A 21,565-nucleotide genomic window follows, 5' to 3' on the forward strand; every position below is an offset into this window, starting at 1 on the left:
AGGGCGTGGATCTTCTTGTGTGAAATCGTTTGCCTGTTTTTAAAATAATTATACACAAATGGTCCTTGTGTGCCCTCTACTAAGACTGTTCAAATTGTTTTGATATGTCAAAAAAAACATGGCTGTTGGGGGGCATGGTCACTTTTTCCTGTATGTATATAGTAGAAACTTAGAAAATCTTCTTGTATGAAACTATTAGCCCGATTTTAAAATAATTTCACACAAATTTGTGACATTCTACTAATAGTGTTAAAAATCTTCTAATTTGTCAAAAAACATGGCTGCAAGAGGGCGTTGGCACTTTTCATCAACAATTTCTTTAAACAACATCTCTTCCAAAACTGCTAAATGGATTTTGATGAAACTTTACAGAGATGATCTCTTGGTAACCCTCTTTCAAATTTTTTCAAATGGTTACAGTTCATTGAACACAAGGGTCTTTTTGGTTAAAAGTAGGTTTTCAGCTATCAGACTTAAAACATATTTTTCTCTAGAGTCTGTAATGTAAGGGTTTGATTTTACCATAATTGTCCAAATTATTGCCCTAAGGTCAAAAATGGCCACCCCCGTATGTGTGACATGTACTTACTGTACGCTTGTATTATATAAGAAACTAAGAAAATCTTCTCTGAATCAATAATAGGAAGAGTCTTGTTAGTGGCATATGATAACAGAATTGTACTGTCTACTGCAGTTGTTCAGAATATTGCCCTAGGTGCAGAATGTGTGTGATAGGCTAACAGAAGAAATCTAAATCTTATACTTGTGCCATGTTGTACAAACACACTTGAAGCCTTGTACACAGGTGAGCGCTTTAGGGTCATTGACCCTTTTGGGTTTTTTTTTATGCCCCCCCCCCCATGAGTGGTGGGGGCATATAGATTTGCTCTTGTCCGTCCGTCCGAAGTTCGTGACACACCTAGCTCAAAAAGTATTTGATATAGATTAATGAAACCTTGCATGAGTCTTTATCATGATATGAACTTGCGCACCTTCTATTTTTCGTCTGGCTCCGCCCCCTAATTTTAGAGTTATGGCCCCTGAAATAGTCAAAAATGCACATTCTTACCTTGTGACATGCCTAGCTCAAAAAGGTATTTGATATAGATTCATGAAACCTTGCATGAGTCTTAATCATGATATGAACTTGCGCACCTGCTATTTTTCATCTGGGTACACCCCCTATTTCTAGAGTTATGGCCCCTGAAATAGTCAAAAATGCACATTTTCACCTTGTGACACGCCTAGCTCAAAAAGTATTTGATATAAATTGATGAAACCTTGCATGAGTCTTTATCATGGTATGAACTTGCGCACCTTCTATTTTTGGTCTGGCACCGCCCCCTGTTTTTAGAGTTATGGCCCCTGAAATAGTCAAAAATACACATTTTCACCTTGTGACACGCCTAGCTCAAAAAGTATTTGATATAAATTGATGAAACCTTGCATGAATCTTTATCATGATATGAACGTGCGCACCTGCTATTTTTCATCTGGGTCCGCCCCCTATTTCCAGAGTTATGGTCCCTGAAATAGTAAAAAAATTATGTGCCTCACTCAAAAAGTATTTAATGTAAATTCATGAAACCTTGCTTGAGTCTTTATCATAATGTGACCTTGCACACTTGGCATTCTTATTGAGAATTTTAGCGTTTATTACAGAGTTATGGCCCTTGAAATAGCCAAAATAGTGGATTTTTAGCTCGACTATTCATAGAATAGTGAGCTATTGCACTCGCCCATGCGTCGGCGTCCGCGTCCGCGTCCCGATTTTGGTTAAGGTTTTGTATGTAAGCTGGTATCTCAGTAACCACTTGTGGGAATGGATTGAAACTTCACACACTTATTCACTGTGATGAACTGATCTACATTGCACAGGTTCCATAACTCTATTTTGCTTTTTTACAAAATTGTGCCCCTTTTTCGACTTAGAAATTTTTGGTTAAGGTTTTGTATGTAAGCTGGTATCTCAGTACTTACTAATGGGAATGGATTGAAACTTCACATACTTGTTCACTATCATGTTCTGACATGCACTAAGCAAGTCCCATAACTCTACTCTCTTTTTTTTCAAAATTATGCCCCTTTTTTGACTTAGCAGTTTTTGGTTAAATTTTTGTATGTAAACTGATATCTCAGTATCCACTAATTGGAATGGATTGAAACTTCACACACTTGTTCACTGTCATGATCTAACATGCACTGTGAAGGTCCCATAACTCTACTTGGCATTTTTACAAAATTATGCCCCTTTGACTTAGCAGTTTTTTGTTAAGTTTTTGTATGTAAGCTGGTATCTCAGTATCCACAAATTGGAAAGGATTGAAACTTCACACACTTATTCACTGTCATGATATGACATGCAGTACAGAGGTTCAATACCTCTACTTTGCATTTTACAAAATTATGCCCCTTTTTCAACTTTTGTATTCATTCAATTGACAAGGCTGTTGAATAGTCGAGCGTTGCTGTCCTCCGACAGCTCTTGTTTTGTTTGTGATGCTCATAGCTCAAAAAGTATATGGTAAAGAATAATGAATCCATTTCATAAATTTTTTTTTGAGGCTATACCCCATTAAGACTGCAAACATTTTAATGATTTCCCCTTATTTGTGACAAATGTACCAGTTGGGGGCACACTCTGTGTCCTACAGACACATTCTAGTTACTGTTTTGTTCCATCGTATACAGCAGTTAGGAACTCTGTCAATATTCCTAAATACCAATGCCACAGTTCCGCGCAAGTAGCTGACAAAAAATCCACATGACTCTCTGCTAGTAATCTAATGAAGTACTCGTCTTTAAGCAAAAAAAACTGTAAACTTCTCAAAAATGTACCCTGTTTTCTAAAAGTAACTGACAACATCTCTTATATAAAGTATGAACCTGTTTTTAGCTTGACTATTGGAAGAATAGGTATAGCTATCCTACTTGCCACGATGTCGGCGGCGCACCATGGTTAAGTTTTTAGTATTGGTCCACATTTTGAGATAAAGCTTTGGATCTTTCAACACTTGTGTACCATCACCATATCCAGTTTTAGGCAAGAGTACATAACTCCATCAAGGATTTTGGTTGAATTATCACCTCTTTTAACTAACAAAGATTTATTTTATCTCGTGGCCCGAGAGGTTATATGAGAATACAAACATAAAACAAGAAATATGTTAAAACATGTCAAAAACATGGTACAAGTGATATTCTGACATGACCCACACATTTAATTCCCAAAGAGAAAAAGAATCTTAGTTGTTTGCAAACAAACATTAATACATGGTTTTAACCCTTTCCATGCTAAATTTCTATAATGAACTTGTCCAGCTTTCAATTTGGACAGTACCATTAACTGTTAAAAGGGGTGTTTACCAAAAAGATACTCACTGAATGGCAAACAGTGCAGATCATTATCAGACTGCATGGATGTGCAGGCTGGTCATGATCTACACAGGTCACAAAGGCAGAATCAGTTATGAGCAGCATAAGGGTTAAAGTTGTTGTTCAATTCATAAGAAAATTTTTAATGAGTGAAAATGACAAGATGTTATAATTTCATCATTGAGAATAATAGATTGCCAGTTCTTACATTTTCTTAGGTAAACAATTAAGAAGAGTCTTGTCAGAATACAAATAATATATTCCACCCTTGCCCCATTGGATGCTCACATGCAGCCAGCAGACCAGGCCGTGACATTAGATCAATTACCTTTATGAGCTCATGATCCAACACTCGTGCACAAGAACTCCCAAACGTGCAAACCCCCGCCAACACATAGTTTGGATACAGTTATAACAGTCTCTATCTGTAGGCTAGAGTACATAATTCTGTCTACATTTTTGGCTGAATTATGACACTTTTTGGACTTGGAAATTGGTTTGATTTTTGTACAAGTCCATGTTTTGTCAAAACTTGTTTTGAAATGTTGCTTTGAAACTTTGAACACTTGTTTACCATCCTGATTTCCATCTGTAGACAAGAGTACACAATTTGGTCAACTATTTTGGCTGTTCACTGTTCAGTTTCAGTATAACTCTATGTTTTGTCAAAACTATTTGACATGTGGCTTTGAACACTTGTTTATTGTCATGATCTCCATCTGTAGGCAAGAGTACATAACTGTCAATTATTTTGGCTGAATTATGGCCCGTTTTGGACTTGGAAATCAGTTAAATTTTTCATACCAGTCCATATTTTGCCTAACTTGTTTGTCATATGGCTTTCAAACTTTTACCAGTCTTGTTTACCAGCATAGTCTACATGATGTAGGCAAGACTACATAACTAGGACAAGGACTTTAGCTCTGGCCTTCTTTGGACATAGAAATAAGTAAAGTTCCTCATACCATTCTATATTTTGTCTAAACTGTTTGATATATGGCTTTGAAACTTTGACTACTTGCTTACCATCATGGTCACACATTGTCATTTAGTGCAATTAAGACTTATCCAAATCCACAAATACAGGTACATTGTTGTCTTATTTATTTGAAATAGTAAAAAATGCACATTTTCACCTTCTGACGCGCCTAGCTCAAAAGTATTTAATAGAAATTTATTAAACCTTGCATGAGTCTTTATAATGATATGAACTTGCGCACCTCCTCTTTTTCATCTGGGTCCGCCCCCTATTTTCAGAGTAATGGCCCCTGAAATAGTCAAAAAAGCACATTTTCACCTTGTGATGCGCCTGCTCAAAAAGTATTACATATAAGTTGATTAAACCTTGCATGAGTCTTTATCATGATATGAACTTGCGAACCTCCTATTTTCTGTCTGCTTCTTCCCCCTATTTTCAGAATTATGGCCTCTGAAAATAGTCAAAAAATGAACATTTTCACCTAATTATGTGCATAGCTCAAAAAATATTTGATGTAAATTCATGAAACCTTGCTTGAGTATTATGATGTGACCTTGTGCACTTGGCATTCTTCTTGAGAATCTTGGCTCTTGTTGCAGAGTTACAGCCCTTGAAATAGCCAAAAAAGTGGATTTTTTGTTTGTGATGCCCATAGCTCAAAAAGTATATGGCCTAGAATAATGAATCCTTTTCATAAAATGTTGGTTGAGGCTATACCCCATTAGGACTGCAAACACTTGAATTATTTCCCCATATTTGTGACAAATGTACCAGTTGGGGGCACACCCTATGTCCTACAGACCCATTCTAGTTCTTCTTTTCTCTGAAAATCTTTGGTAATATTTTGACCCCATACTTCCATCAATTCTTTGAATACTCGAGCGCCCTGTCAACAGACAAGTCTTGTTCTGCAAGTAATGACTACATCTCCACATGAATAATCTCTCTACAACAGCTCATTCTCTTTACAACATACTAGTTCTCTGCAAATAACATCTCTATAGTGTCTTTAATTGTTAATTGGAACATGGTATATGGTATTGTATAAAGCTGACATACTTCAAAATTTCCTCCTTGCTTTGGGGAAGCTGTTATAACAAGTCAAAAACCATTTAGTAGAAGTCTGGACAGACAGGCAGTGAAATCTAAGTACAAACCCCACTCTTTTTCTACAGAATGAACCTTGAAAGCAATATCACAAGGTAATTTTGGATATGGAACATTCCAATCAGTCCACCTTGAAAGTTAGTGCCAGCTGCTTAATGACATCATTGTTTGGACAGTTTAATTTGTAAAAAAATAAATTTACCATTTTTAGCAACATACAAAATCGGGGCATGTTACTATTCAAAGTTTTAAGTCTGAAACTTGGACATACACTCGTGCTCTGTAAGTTTTATTGATCGCGGCCGATGAGGCAAAAACGATGAGGCCGCGATCATATTGAATAGCTAAAGTATATGCGCGCTGGGGAAAATATTTCATGATGGACCTGTGAATTCTTTACTTATGGGTGAAACAGGTCTCATAAGCATAAATACGACTAGCTTCTGCTGATTATAAAACACCGTACGATTTGTTGTGAATTAACTGTTGTTGTACTTTTGGTAGTTCAACTGCCACCCTTGTTTAAGAGCAACATTTAAAAAACACGTTTTTTTTTCATCCTCGAGTAATAAATAAGTAGACTCGCCCAGTTTAATCAATCTAGACGCATAATCTAACTCTATACATAGAGCGCCTAGTTCACCCGACTTACATTCGGAACATTTTCACGCGTTTCGGGCTTTATCGTATGTTTAACATGGGATTTTTGAACCGTCCAAAGATGTTGGAAATGTTTGTCTCATTGTTTATTTTTTTTTAATAAAACTGTTACTGCTTTCATTGTCTACCACTTTTTTTCCACCCTTGCCTGAAAAAACAGTAATGAGTTTGTACACTGTTCAGACAATTGTGCTCTGTTGAAATTTAACCAAACACAAGTTTACCTGCATAAACAGAAAGCATGATATGTCACCATGTGCGGATCCAGAGGGTGGGGGGGGGGGGGGGACCGGAGGTCGGCTGGACCCCCTCTGGAAAATCTTTAAAAAAGGAAAGAAGGGAAGAAAATGTTTTTCGAAAAAGGCAACATTAGGACTGCATGTAAAGTATATGCAGCTGCTGCTACATACGACCCCGACATAATTCATATTATTTATCTAAAAGAAACTTAAGAATTTTACCTTCAAGAAAGCTTGATTTTATTATTTTCCCAAATTTAACAGGTTAGTCCATAAAACTGTCCCATAATGCAAAAAATGAAGTGCTAAATTTCAAAATTACCAGGGGGGGGGGGGGGGGGGGGGCATGGGATCGGACCCCCTCTGAGAAAATTGGCTGTGTCCGTGCATGGTCACTATACCTGTCCAGTACTGGACATTATGGTAAACACTTCTTTTCTGCACAAATGACAATTTCGCAACTTCTGTCCGGTTTGTACAAATTTCTGGCAGCGATAAACCATTTGACTTGTACTAGTATTTGCTTTGACTGTAATGAAACTTTGTTTAAAAGTACACTAGCCTCGGTAGCCTACAGGTAGAGAGTCCGCTTAAGTGCGGGAGGTCGTGGGATTGATCCCTGGCCGCATCATACCAAAGACGTAAAAAATGGTACTAGTAGCTTCCTCGATTGGCACTCAGCATTAAGAGGATAGTACTAGGACTGGTCAGCCTGGTGTCAGTATAATGTGACTGGGGTATCATGCCACGTGTGTACGGTGTGATATTCCAGTGAGGCAGCACTATAAAGCTGGGCATTGTGCTCACTGCTACAAGTAGACACCATCGTTTATATGACTGAAAAATTGTTGAAAAAGATGTTAAATGGGAACACACATACTAGATAGTCAGTAATAACAGATATTTCAGTGAAATGTTATCATTATATGTTTGCTATAAGCAAAGTTCCAGTGAATTGAATATTCTGTGCTCTTTAGTCCAAGTCTGAAACTCAAATTTTAAAGGTTGAAGAATATGGGCCCTCAATTAATTACTTTAAATGATGGTAACAAAACAATAAGAAAACACAGGGCTAGGCAAAGGAAATTTGAAACAAAATGATTCTTTCATGTATTTGTATGCAAATGGTTATATTTTCTTTATCTAAATATTATAAAATGTAAACTGTACACAGTATTTTCAAATATAGTAAAAATATATATATATATAAATGTCTCGGACATGCAGAAGAGGAATATGGTGTTATTTTTAATCATGCATATTGATATAAAGTTACACCCCGACAAAGGAAGTATTAGAGGTTTTTTTTGGTACACAGGTGTAACATCATAAAATACAGGTCAAGTTTGACTTTGGCTACAAACCACCATTATTTTGATGTAGTTATGGCCCCTTTCTAACTTAAAATTTGCCTAACTCATGGTTTCTGGACAATAACTCATGAAAAGCTTGATAGATTAGAATAATTTTTGGTACAAAGGTGTAACATCATGAAATATAGGTAAAGTTTGATTTTGGCTACAAACCACCAATTTTTAGCTCCACTATTCGGATAATAGGGGTGCTGTTCTACTCACCCTGGCGTCGGCATTGGCGTTACCCTTCTTGGTTAAAGTTTTTCGGCAACCTTTGTTTTTCTGTCATATCTTTGTTACTATTGCTTATATCCTACTGTAACTTCACATAAACATTGTCCAGTATACAAACAATGTATGTGTAGGGGCTGAGCCCATTATACCAAAGGTCAAGGTAGCCAAGCTGTTATACTTTGGTTATTTTTAAGGTTAAAGTTTTTCGGCAACCTTTGTTTTTCTGTCATAGCTTTGTTGAATTTTTTAACAAACTTCGTTTTCTGGACATAACTTTTGTACTATATAAGATAATGACTTGAAACTCAAAATATATCTTTACCATCATCATCTGCATGTGTTGTAACAATCCCAATAACTCTACTTTGTTATACTGTGTTGGTGCACCATAAAACCCAAATAAATAAATAAATAAATAAATAAATATTGTGTTCTTGACAGAATTATACCCATTGGCATCAGCATCTACGTTCTTCCGCATCCGCACCTTGATAAAAGTTTTGATGCTTTTTCTCTATCTCTGTAATTATTTGATGGATTTGTTTCAAACTGAAAATAGTTATTCCTCATCATCACCCACATCATTATTCATATGGCACAAGGGCCATAACTCTCTCACCAATATTTTATGAATTATCCCCCCTTTTAACTTAGAATTTCAGGTGAAAGTTTGATGCACTTTCACTCTATCTTAATTATTACTAAATGGATATGATTCAAACTTAAAATAGTATCATCAACCACATCATGTGACACAAGGTCCATAACTCTAGTACCAATTTTTCATGAATTATGTCCTCTTTTTACTTAGAATTTCATGTTAATTTTGATTTTTGATGCATTTTCATTATATCTCTGTTATTACAGAGAGGATTTGATTCAAACTTAAAATAGTTGTTCCATCGTTTATCACAAGGGCCATAACTCTAGCACCAATATTTCATTACTAATTTACTATCACCTCTTTTGACTTAAGATTTCAGACCAAAGTTTTGGTGCAGTTTCACTCTATCTCGGTTATTACTAAACTGATTTAATTCAGACCAAAAATATTGTTCCACATCATCAACCGCATCATATGATGCAAGGTCCATAACTTTGGCAGCAATTTTTAGCTCACCTTTTTGTGATCGCCCTATGTCTGTCGTCGTCCGTCGTCTGTCCGTCCATCGTCAACAGTTTGACTGTTAACACTCTAGAGGTCACAATTTTGGCCCAATCTTAATGAAACTTGGTCAGAATGTTACCCTCAATAAAATCTTGGACGAGTTCGATATTGGGTCATCTGGGTTCAAAAACTAGGTCACCAGGTCAAATAAAAGGAAAAGCTTGTTAACACTCTAGAGGTCACAATTTTGGCCCAATCTTAATGAAACTTGATCAGAATGTTACTCTCAATTAAATCTTGGACGAGTTTGATATTGGGTCATCTGGGTTCAAAAACTAGGTCACCAGGTCAAATCAAAGGAAAAGCTTGTTAAAGGGCCGACTTGGTTTCCAGCAACTTTATCAGATAAATCTTACAGCTATAACATGAAATTTAATGCCTTACGCCCAGCATGAATTGCAAGAGAGCAATTAATTCGGTCAGTTTCGAATCAGGTGTGTGTTGTTACATGTTGAAATTTCACACCAAGCATGTTGCTGTATAATATCTTTGAGAGAAAACAAGTTCAACTCTGAATCTCAAAATATTCACACAAAAAACAAGTAAAAATACACAAACTATATTCAGCACTAACGTTATTATGACTTATGGTATTTGTGTCACACTAAAAAACACAATGTCATGAAGATGCAATACTTATATCACAAAAAAACTACAACAGTGTAGTTTATTACGTATCCATGCTTATCCATCACTGCCCAATTAATTAGGCTTATTATATTTCTACAGTATATTATTATCATTATACATGTATATTAATATTATCTTTCCATAAGTAAATCCATACTTCGGAATATTGATATGTAATTTATTGTAATACATTATTGTACATATATAAATTTATTGTAATTATTCTTTCTTCATCGTTTATAGTATGCGCAGACATTTATATTATGTAAAAATTACATCAGGCCTTTTCTCATCATTTTGGGAATGCAACAAAACCAGTGAATTGAGATAATGCGTTGTGGAATATTCATTTCAAAATCTACGGAAAAAATTAATAGATTCATAATAAAGCATTTCATAATTGTTAGACGGTAACTGTCCTTGTAACCAATAACATAAACTTTTCAACTATTTAAAACAGCAAAAAAAAAAGAAATGAAAAAAGGTAACCTCATTTGGAATCTGGAATAAAGACAGTTGTTTTTTATGCTTTGGGATACCTCTTTTACCGGTGGGTGGTGGTGTGGTAATTTATAGGGGGAAAAGTCCAACATTATCACATTCATGTTGTGTATTTTGTTTGTTGTTTTGTCTAACGCCGTTTTCAACATATTTCAATCATTAACGCGGGCATTAACCAACAAGATTCCGGATTCTGTACCGGTACAACCTGTTCTCCACAATAACTGCAACTTCTCCACATGATTATCAGAGTGAGGACGAATGATTTTAATACAATGCCTTTTATCAATCGCACGGAAACTACGCCCTGCCCGGGATCGAACTGCGACCCGTGATGCGTAACCAACGCTCTCTAGTTGTCTTATATTTATTTAAATAAATTACTTTCATCACATTCATTTCAGTCATGCACATAGATAGTAATGTAAGTGTCACCTCAAAAGGTGACGAAAGACCATTTGAAATCACCGGGGGACGAAATGACCAAAGGGAACAGTTGACGTAATCCAAATTGTCTCATATATGTAAATAAATACAAACACATTTAATTACTTGAAATACAATAACCTTAGTGTGTTTCATAAACTAACCCCAATGATGAAAACTGAAAAATATTTCAAAAAACAGAAACCCAAGTACTAGTAATGGGGTTTTAGTTCCAGACCCTGATTGTACACAAATGATTCGCAGTGATTGAACTGTAATTATCGAATACTGTATATATATCATTGCACATGACATTTGACTGAATATTTTTTCTGTATCACAAGTGCAATTCCACACTGAGCATGAACATATTCTCTGAGAGGAACCAGATGTCGTGAGCAACCATGTCCAGCATTATGCTTAGTGTTACCTGTAAGGCTGCTCATTGAAATGCGATAAACATTATGATAAAATGGCATTAATGTCGGAAAACCACAGACTCTGGATATGGGTCATCTGGGTTCAAAACTAGGTCACCAGGTCAAATCAAAGGAAAAGCTTGTTAACACTCTAGAGGTCACAATTTTGACCCAATCTTATTGAAACATGGTCAGAATGTTACTCTCAATTAAATCATGGATGAGTTTGATATTGGGTCATCTGGGGTCAAAAACTAGGTTACCAGGTCAGATCAAAGGAAAAGCTTGTTAATATTCTAGAGATCACAATTTTGGCTCAATCTTATTGAAACTTGGTCAGAATGTTACCCTCGATAAAATCTTGGACGAGTTTGATATTGGGTTATCTGGGGTGAAAAACTAGGTCACCAGGTCAAATCAAAGGAAAAGCTTCTTAACACTGTAGAGGCCACATTTATGACTGTATCTTAATGAAAATTTGTCAGAATGTTAATCTTGATGATCTATAGGTCAAGTTTTAATCTGGGTCATGTGGGGTCAAAAACTAGGTCACCAGGTCAAATCAGAGGAAAAGCTAGTTAACACTTTAGATACAGCATTTATGACCATATCTTAATGAAACTTTGTCAGAATGTTAATCTTGATGATCTTAGGTCAATAGGTCAGGTGAGAGATACAGGGCCTTCATGGCCCTCTTGTTTATGAATTATGCCCCCTTTTTTTACTTAGAATTTTAGGCTACTTTTGATGTATTTGCACAATATCTCTATTATTACAGAGAGGATTTTAATCAAATTTGAAATAGCTGTTCAACATCATCACTCACATCATGTGACCCCTGAAACAAGAACAATAACTCCTGCACCAGTATTTCATGAATTATTCTCCCTTTTTACTTGGAATTTCATGTTAAAGTTTTGGTGTACTTTCACTCTATCACAGTTGTTACTAAATGGATTTGATTTAAACTTAGCTATTGTTCCACATTATTACCCACATCATATGATACAAGGGCCATCACTCTTGCACCAATATTTTATAAATTATGCCCCCTTTTTAGCTCACCTGAGCCAAAGGCTCATGGTGAGCTTTTGTGACCGCTCAATGTCCATCATCAGTCATGCGACGTGGGTCGTCCATCCGTCAACATTTTCTAAAAAAATCTTCTTCTTGAAAACCACTGGGCAGAATTACACAAAACTTCACAGGAATGATCCTTATGTGGCCCCCTTTCAAAATTGTTCGAAGAATTGAAATCCGTGCAGAACTCTGGTTGCCATGGCAACCGAAAGGAAGAACTTTAAAAATCTTCTTGTCCAAAACCGCAAGGCATAGAGCCTTGATATTTGACATGTGACATCATCTAATAGTCCTCTATGAAGATTGTTGTGCTCCCCCCCGCCCCATGAGTGGTGGGGGCATATAGATTGTTCTTACCCTTGCATGATCGTAAGAGGCGACTAATAGGGTCTTAACACTTGGTTTTGCAGTAACTCTGTGATTCCAGCAGGCATGCAAATTTTGATTCCATACCTCATGTTTTTATTTCGATGTAAATGAGATGTGGAACCAAAATTTGTAGTCCTGTTTGGCGCCATATAACCTATACTGTGTTGATGCGCCGTAAAACTCAAATAAATAAATGTCCGTCCGTCCGTCTGAAGTTCGTGACGCACCTAGCTCGAAAAGTATTTGATATAAATTGATGAAACCTTGCATGAGTCTTTATCATGATATGAACTTGCGCACCTCCTATTTTTCGTCTGGCTCCGCCCCCTATTTTCAGAGTTATGGCCCCTGAAATAGTCAAAAATGCACATTTTCACCTTGTGACATGCCTAGCTCAAAAAGTATTTGATATAGATTCATGAAACCTTGCATGAGTCTTAATCATGATATGAACTTGCGCACCTCCTATTTTTTTTATCTGGCTCCACCCCCTATTTTCAGAGTTATGGCCCCTGAAATAGTCAAAAATGCACATTTTCACGTTGTGACATACCTAGCTCAAAAAGTATTTGATATAGATTCATGAAACCTTGCACGAGTCTTTATCATGATATGAACTTGTTCACCTCTATTTTTCATTTTGGTCCGCCCCCTATTTTCAGAGTTATGGCCCCTGAAATAGTCAAAAATGCACATTTTCACCTTTTGACATGCCTAGCTCAAAAAGTATTTAATATAGATTCATGAAACCTTGCATGAGTCTTAATCATGATATGAACTTGCGCACCTCCTATTTTTCATTTTGGTCCGCCCCCTATTTTTAGAGTCATGGCCCCTGAAATAGTCAAAAATGTACATTTTCACCTTGTGATGCACCTAAAATATTTAATATAAATGGTTGAAAACTTGCATAAGTCTTTATCATGATATAAACTTGCACACCTCTAATTTTTTGGCAGGCTCCACCTCCTATTTTTAAAGTTGTGGCCCCTGAAATAGTAAAAAAAATGCACTTTTTCACCAAGCTCAAAAAGTATTAGATGTAAATTCAAGAAACCTTGCTGGAGTCTTTATCGTGATGTGACCTTTCACACTTAGCATTCTTCTTGAGAATCTTAGCTCTTATTACAGAGTTATGGCCCTTGAAATAGCCAAAATAGTGGATTTTTTGTTTGTGATGCTCATAGCTCAAAAAGTATAGGGCCTAGAATAAGGAATCCTTTTGATAAAATGTTTGTTGAGGCTATATTCCATTAAGACTGCAAACATTTGAATTATTGCCCCTTATTTGTGACATATGTACCAGTGGGGGCACACCCTGTGTCCTGCAGACACATTCTAGTTCAGATTGTGCCCCTGGGGTGAAAAGAGGCCCCGCCCCGGGGGTTACAATTTTAAAAATCTTCTTGTCTAAAACCACAAGACCTAGGCCTTTGATATTTGGTATGTAGCATTGCCTTGTGGTCCTCTACCAAAATTATTTAAATTATAACCCTGGGGTGAAAAGAGACCCTGCCCTGGGGGGGTCCCAATTTTATATATACTTGTATTTCATCATGCCACATTTTAAGGGTTATGACGTTCTATGTGTGTGTTTTTCGCAAGACTTGAGTTTCACTTGAAGTGTGTGGTATTTCTATCTGATATAGTACATGATGGCACCATTTACCGGGAGGTTGAACCACTATATGCAGCCCGTCTGGGCGTACCAGATGTTTAAAGCACTGGTACTGGCAATAGGGGTAAAATGACCTCAAGGGTGGGGGCGCGGTCATGGCTGTTTGTTACAATAAGGCTGTAAATATTATCATTGTTCATTTATGATATTGTTGTAATAACTATTATTGTACCCCCCGACAACAAAGTTGTAAGGGGGGTTATACTGGTTTCAGGTTGTCTGGCCGTCTGTCTGTAGACGCAATCTTGTGCGCACCATCTCTCCTTATCCCCTTGACAGAATTTAATGAAACTTCACACAAGTGATCAGTACCAACAGTAGTTGTGCATGGGGCATGTTAGGTTCTTTAAGAAAAAAAATTTGCAGAGTTATGGGACTTTGTTTTTTTGTTACTATACTATATACATAGACACAATCTTGTGCGCACCATCTCTCCTCATCCCCTTGACACAATTTAATGAAAATTCTCACAAGTGATCAGTACCACAGTAGTTGTGCATGGGGCATGTTAGGTTCTTTCAGAAAAAAACATTTGCAGAGTTATGGGACTTTGTTTTTTTGTTACTATACTATATACATAGACACAATCTTGTGCGCACCATCTCTCCTCATCCTCTTGACACAATTTAATAAAACTTCACACAAGTGATCAGTAACAACAGTAGTTGTGCATGGGGCATGTTAGGTTCTTTCAGCGACAAAAATTGCAGAGTTATGGGACTTTGTTTCTTGTTAACATACTATGTACATACAGTCTGCATATGCAATTTTGTGCGTGCCTAATCTACCAAACCCTTGCACACAATTTAATGAAACTTCACACAAGTGATCAGTACCAACCCTAGTTGTGCATGGTGCATGTTACATTCTTTTAGATAAATATTCTGCATAGTTATGGGACTTTGTTTTTTTGTTACTATACTGTATACATACAGTCTATATATACATACAGTCCACATAATTATGCAATCTTTTGTGCGTCAAATTGCAATGTACTGTGTCAGTGCATGCGGGGGGGGGGGGGGGGTACATTCATCACCTTTAGTGATAGCTCTAGTTTTTTATTATTATGTACAACACAATTGAATATATCATTTATACAAAAGGCGTTTAATCAAATTGTTCAGTTACAGTTTTGTGATTGCATATGTCATGTTTTGTTACTTTCCTACATATCTGCGATGTGTCACATGTTTAACTGTAAAGCGCCTTTGAACGTACATTCCATATGAAAAGGGCGCTGAACAAATCTGGTATAATAATAATAATATAGGAAAAAACTTTAAAAATCTTCTTGTCTGAAACTGCAAGGCCTAGGCTTTTGATATTTAGTATGTAGCATTGCCTTGTGGTCCTCTACCAAAATTGTTCAAATTATAACCCTGGGGTGAAAAGAGGCCCTGCCCTGGGTCACTTGTTATATGAGTTATATAGGAATAAATACTTTCTTGTTTTTTGAGATACAGCCTTGAAATTTGGATGACATGTACAGGTTTGCACACTGATCTTAAATCTGACTTTCAGTTACCATGAATGTGACCTACTGACCCACTTTCTAATATTTTAGCATCAGTTTGCCATTTTAAACATGTGGCTCTTATTACTCAGGTGAGCGATTCAGGGTCATCATGACCCTCTTGTTGCTAAGAGTTTCAGTGTAATTTTGATGCTTTTTCACAATGTCCCTTTTATACTTATTTAATGTTTTTATACACTTTATCTTTATTTCTCTTATTACTTCATACTTTTGACACAGATTCAAGCTATTGTCCAATATCTTCATCCATATTGGAGTCATATTAAACACTCTAGTGACAATTCCAGCTTCCTCAGATGTGCCCAGTTTCACTATCCAGCATCAAAATAGTCGAGTACACTGTCTCCTGTGACAGCTCTTGTTTGACATGGTTATAGCCTCTTTCCAACTTAAAATTTGCAATACTTCTGTGACAAGGCCGTATTTTGGGGGTATTATTTGTCACTCCTGTGACAGTTCTAGTTTTGACTGAAAATTCAATTCTGGTGCATATCAAACTTAAAACATTGATACTGGAGAGATGCCTCATATATTGCACACTCTAAATGTTGCATATTTCTGTGTTGAAATACGGACCAAAGGCTGCAACCATGTTAAATCAATGCATGCGGAAATGATAATTTATATTTAATTCTTCTGTATATTTTTGAAGCAAACATCCGTGTTTAAGGCATGGTTAAATCCGTCTAATATTCAACAACAAAGCCAGGAATAAGTGACAGTTTATTAAAATATTCAGAGCTACATCTATTTTTATTCTATATCTATTTTATTTATCCAATCGTGAATGTTTATTTGCAACACGTGACCATACAATATTATGAGGTTATTTAACAGTGATTAGTACAATACTGAATTCTATTGGACGAGTACACAGCAGTAATAATCCATATTTGGATGAGGCGAATTTCATGAAATTTTGAACATTGATAGGAAACGTTCTAAGAAATTGAGTGCTTACACTAAAATGTTTCATTCAAAAATAAGAAAGTTATTGCATTTTTAAAAAAAATACTGCTGTCGCTATATAAAAGGGAAGTAATTCCAAATGTTGCCTTAAGGAAGAGTTCTCCCGTCCAATATGAAAAAATATGGATTTTTCAGACTGGAGTCCAATACGAAAAAAATATGGTGTTTGTGGATTGTAGATTTCGGATGTTACTCATACTATACTTGAGAAAATGTGACACACAGTACAATACTGGTTTCTATTGTATTGTCACATGATAGAAAGAAAAGTTTCCAGTTGTTTAAATTTATAGGTGGAAATAAATAACAATACTGGACAAAAAAACTGTAGTTTTTAGCTCGACTATATGAAGTATGGAGAGCTATCCTACTCGACCCGGCATCGGCGTCCTTCTGCGTCCGCACTTTGGTTAAAGTTTTGATGCACTTTCTCTTTATCTTTGTTATTACTTGATGGATTTACTTCAAACTTAAAATAGTTGTTTCTCATCATCACCTACATCATATGGCACAAGAGTCATAACTCTGGCACCAATATTTCATTAATTATCCCCCCTTTTTACTTAGAATTTCAGGTTAAAGTTTTGGTGCACTTTCACTTTATCTGAGTTATTATGCCCCCCTTGAAGAAGGAGGGGTATATTGTTTTGCAGATGTCGGTCCGTCTTGTCAGTCGGTCGGAATGTAGACCAAGCTGTTTCCAGATGATAATTAAAGAACGCTTGGGCCTAGGATCATGAAAGAGGGAGGTTGGTCATCACCAGCAGATGACCCCTATTGATTTTGAGATCTGTATGTCAAAGGTCAAGGTCACAGTGACCATGAACAGTTAAACGGTTTCAGGATGATAACTCAAAAACGCTTGGGCCTAGGATCATGAAAGTTGATAGGGAGGTTGGTCATTACCAGCAGATGAACCCTATTGATTTTGAGGTCAGTATGTCAAAAATCAAGGTCACAGTGACCCGGAACAGTTAAATGGTTTCCGGATGATAACTCAAGATTGCTTGGGCCTTGGATCCTGAAAGTTAATAGGAAGGTTGTTCATCACCAGCAGATGACCCCTATTGATTTTGAGGTCAGTATGTCAAAGATCAAGGTCACAGTGACCTGGAACAGTTAAATGGTTTCTGGATGATAACTCAAGAACGCTTGGGCATAGGATCAGGAAAATTGATAGGGAGATTGGTCATGACCAGCAGATGACCCCTATCGATTTTGAGGTCATTAGGTCAAATTTCAAGGTCACATTGGCCAGGAACAGTTCAACGGTTCTGGACAAAAACTTGAGAACGCTTAGGCCAAGGGTGATGAAAGATGATAGAGAGGTTTATCATGACCAGCAGATGACCTCTATAGATTTTGAGGTCAGTAGGTGAAGGTGAAGGTCACATTGGCCCGGAAGAGTTAAACCCTTTCCGGACGATACCTTGAGAAGGCTTGGGCCTAGGATCACGAAACTTAATAGGGAGGTTGACCATGACCAGCAGATGACCTCTGTTGATTTTTTAGGTCAATAGGTTAAAAGTCAAGGTCAGATTGAACCAGAACGGTAGAACTTCTGTTTACAGTGAGCATATAATTTCAGTTCCTTGTGCAATTACTGAATGCATCAAGGGGGGCATTTCGTGTTCGACGAGTTCTTGTTGCTAAATGGATTTGATTGAAACTTAAAATGGTTGTTCAACATCATCACTCACATCATATGACACAAGGACCATAACTCCTGCACCAGTGTTTCATGAATTATCCCCCCTTTTTACTTAGAATTTCAGGTTGAAGTTTTGGTGCACTTTCACTTTATCTCCGGTATTACTCAATGGATTTGATTCAAAGTAAAAGTAGTTGTTCCACATCATCTCCCATATCATATGACACAAGGTCCATAACTCTGGTATGAATATTTAATGAATTATCCCCCCTTTTACTTAGAATTTCGGGTTAAAGTTTTGATGCACTTTCACTCTATCTCAGTTATTACTGAATGGATTTGATTCAGACTTAAAATGGTTGTTCAGTATCATCATTCACATCATATGACGCAAGGGCCACAACTCTTGCACCAGTATTTCATGAATTATCCCCCCTTTTAACTTACAATCAGGTTAAAGTTTTGATACACTTTCACTTTATCTCAGTTGTTACTGACTGGATTTGATTTAAACTTAAAGTTATTGTTCCACATTATCTACCACATCATATGACACAAGGTCCATAACTCTGGCACCAACTTTTCATGAATTATGCACCCTTTTACTTAGAATTAAAGGTTAATTTTGATGCATTTTCACTATATCTCAGTTATTACAAAATGGATTTGTTTCAATATGACACAAGGTGCATCACTCTTGCACCAATATTTCATGAATTATGCCCCCTTTTGCTTAGAATTATACTTATTTAATATTTTGATACACTTGATCCTGATCTCTCTTATTACTTAATTTTTAATACCTTTGACACAGACTCAAGCTGTTATCCATTATCTTCATCCACATTGGAGTCATTAAACACTCCAGTGACACCTCCAGCTTCTTTAAATAATTATGTCCCATTTCACTATCCAGCATCGAAATAGTCGAGCGATCTGTCTCCTGTGACAGCTCTTGTTCCATATTTGGACTGTTCAACAGTCCCATATTAAACATACGGCGTGAAAATGTTCTGAATGTTAATCGGGAGAAGTAGGCGCTTTATGTACAGAGTTTGATTATGCGTCTTGAAATCAGAAAAGGTAGAAATACTATATTCAGTGAATCATTTTTCATTTTAACTAAAATAAAATAGATAAGAATAGTATATTTAGAATAATAAAAAGGTTAACATTGTATTGTACAATACAAGATATGTTTGGACTCATACCCAGCTGGTTTTATATCTCCGTATTGTACAGAACAAAGTTAAATAACCTGATAGTAATACATGTATTTCAAATATTTCGAACTCATATAATTTGAATATCGCTCTTTGCTTGAAATAATTGACAGGTCCCGACACAGTCTCTGTGTATTGTATATAACTGGATGGCCGCACTACTAATAACTGGAACAAATTGCCTGTCCTTTTAAGTTCGAGTGAACAACGGCTTGACTGTATGTCTGTCTTAGAACAGAATATACTTGATTGTAACAGCAAACCATGCCTTTTTCATCAAAACTATGTTTATTAATATGGATTGAATTGTTATAAAGAAAATATTTTATGTCAGAAATGTTTGAAATGCATGCTGCTACTCTTAAACTTGCACGGTTTGACGATTTCCTCGAACAAAGTATAGTGGACGCAACTTGACCCCGATGGTTGACCTTTGCATTATAATACATAATAAGGCACAGCCTATTATTGAAAAGGAGTGTATGTAAAAAACGAGCTGCACGAGAAAAAGGAAATATCAATTTTTGTAAATATAAATTAGTGTACTTGAAAGTTTTAATTGATCAAATGTAAGTATATATACTTTGATACTGCACTGTATACAGACTCATTCCATATAAATATACACGGCTACCCTAAGCACCCTTGATTTCTATAATGAAATAACTGATATGAATAATCAGCCTAAGGTCAACCATCACAGTCAAGTTGCGACTACTATAACATCCAACTGCCTTTCATTCACTTTTAGGATGAACTGTAATTCACTGTAATAAGACAACAAATAATTTACAGATGTGCAGTTTAACGTTGTATTCCATCTTGTTCTAGGGATTTAAGTCAGGACCGTAGCAAAAACATTTGACCAGACTACTGTTGAAAAAAAAAGATTTTAAACCTAAAACAAGGAGAAAACACGAAATGATGCATTTTGAAACATTGTTTTGCATAAAGTACAGTTAAAATTATGTTAGAGCAGAAGAAAACGAAGTAATTGATGCAAAAATTTAATCAGAAAAACTGGCAGAGGAAAGAGCCTCGTTGCCTAGACGCTGCAGCCATGAAAATATACTGAACAGCAAAGGAAACTATCCAGATGTATAACTGGTGTATTTTGAAATTGAAAATTAATTTTTATGCCCCCAAAGGGAGGCATATAGTTTTTGAACCGTCTGTCGGTCTGTCAGTCTATCCGCAATTTTCGTGTCCGGTCCATATCTTTGTCATCGATGGATGGATTTTCAAATAACTTGGCATGAATGTGTACCACAATAAGACGACTTGTTGCGCACAAGACCCAGGTCCGTAGCTCAAAGGTCAAGGTCACACTTAGACGTTAAAGGTCATTTTTCATGATAGTACATTCGTGTCCGGTCCATATATTTTGTCATCCATGGATGGATTTTCAAATAACTTGGCATGAATGTGTACCTGCACAGTAAGACGACGTGTCACGTGCAAGACCCAGGTCCGTGGCTCAAAGGTCAAGGTCACACTTAGACGTTAAAGGTCATATTTCATGATAGTGCATTGATAGGCGTGTCCGGTCCATATCTTTGTCATTCATGCATGGATTTTAAAATTATTGGGCATGAATGTGTACCACAGTAAGACAACGTGTCGCGCGCAAGACCCAGGTCCGTAGGTCAAAGGTCCTAAACTCTAACACCGGCCATAACTATTCATTCAAAGTGCCATCGGGGGCATGTATCATCCTATGGAGACAGCTCTTGTTCAAATTTGAATTGTTTCTTCATACCAAAATTACACTTGAAGATCTTCGCGTGATAAATTTTTAAAAATCAATCAGCCGTGAAGTCAGTAGTCCCACAATAGCCGTTTGAAAGGCTATATCTTCTGCACGTCAGTTGCATTGTAACATCCCGATTGGGTGCTCGCGCTAAATTTGATTCAGTTGTGTGGTGCAACCAACAATATTTTTTAAAATTTATGCTGTTTTTCAAG

Source organism: Mercenaria mercenaria, chromosome 5 (assembly GCF_021730395.1).
Source record: "Mercenaria mercenaria strain notata chromosome 5, MADL_Memer_1, whole genome shotgun sequence".
In the NCBI taxonomy this organism is placed as follows: Eukaryota; Metazoa; Mollusca; class Bivalvia; order Venerida; family Veneridae; genus Mercenaria; species Mercenaria mercenaria.